We start from the raw sequence: 691 nt of genomic DNA, 5'->3' as shown, positions 1-691 counted from the left end.
ACAGAGAAACAGACACACGCACACACAACACAGACACACAAATACACGCGAGCGGGGCATGGTAGCGCATGCCTGTAATCCCATCTCTTAGGGAGGCAGAGGTAGGAGGACAGCTTGAGCCCAGGAGTTCGAGACCTGCCTGGGTGATATAGCAAGACCCCCGTTCTCCACAAAAAGGAAAAAAAAAAAAAGACAAAAAAAAAATAAGTGGAACACAAACACATGACAGGGGATCTCAGAAAGAAGAAGGAAGGAGGAGCTGGCTAAGGAGCTAAGATCCCTGCAGTCCCATAGACATGCAGGGCCGTCTACGGCCATACCACCCTGAACGCGCCCGATCTCGTCTGATCTTGGAAGCTAAGCAGGGTCGGGCCTGGTTAGTACTTGGATGGGAGACATGCAGGGTCAAGGCCCTGGGCTGCAGACTCTGTCCTCAGGTGGCTGCCACCCACCTTCCCAGCCTACCTTCTGCCTTCTGCCTTCCCGTCTTATTTATTTATTTACTTTTTGAGATGGAGTCTCGCTCTGTCACCCAGGCTAGAGTGCAATGGTGAAATCTCAGCTCTCTGCAACCTCTGCCTCCTAGGTTCAAGCAATTCTCCTGCCAAGGCTTCCCAAGTAGCTGGGACTATGGCACTACGGATGCGCACCACCACGCCCGGCTAATTTTTGTATTTTTAGTAGAGACAGG

At 51.8% G+C, this 691-nt stretch overlaps 1 pseudogene; it reads left to right on the top strand.

Moving 5' to 3' along the window:
- Nucleotides 1–306: 306 nt before the first annotated feature.
- LOC135273692 (5S ribosomal RNA) lies at nucleotides 307–427 on the top strand (annotated as a pseudogene).
- The last annotated feature ends 264 nt before the right edge of the window (nucleotides 428–691 follow it).

Source organism: Aotus nancymaae, unplaced genomic scaffold (genome assembly GCF_030222135.1).
Source record: "Aotus nancymaae isolate 86718 unplaced genomic scaffold, 86718_ANA_hifiasm-v0.15.2.pri h1tg000008l, whole genome shotgun sequence".
Classification (NCBI taxonomy): Eukaryota; Metazoa; Chordata; class Mammalia; order Primates; family Aotidae; genus Aotus; species Aotus nancymaae.
This window is presented reverse-complemented; position numbering and strand designations above follow the sequence as displayed.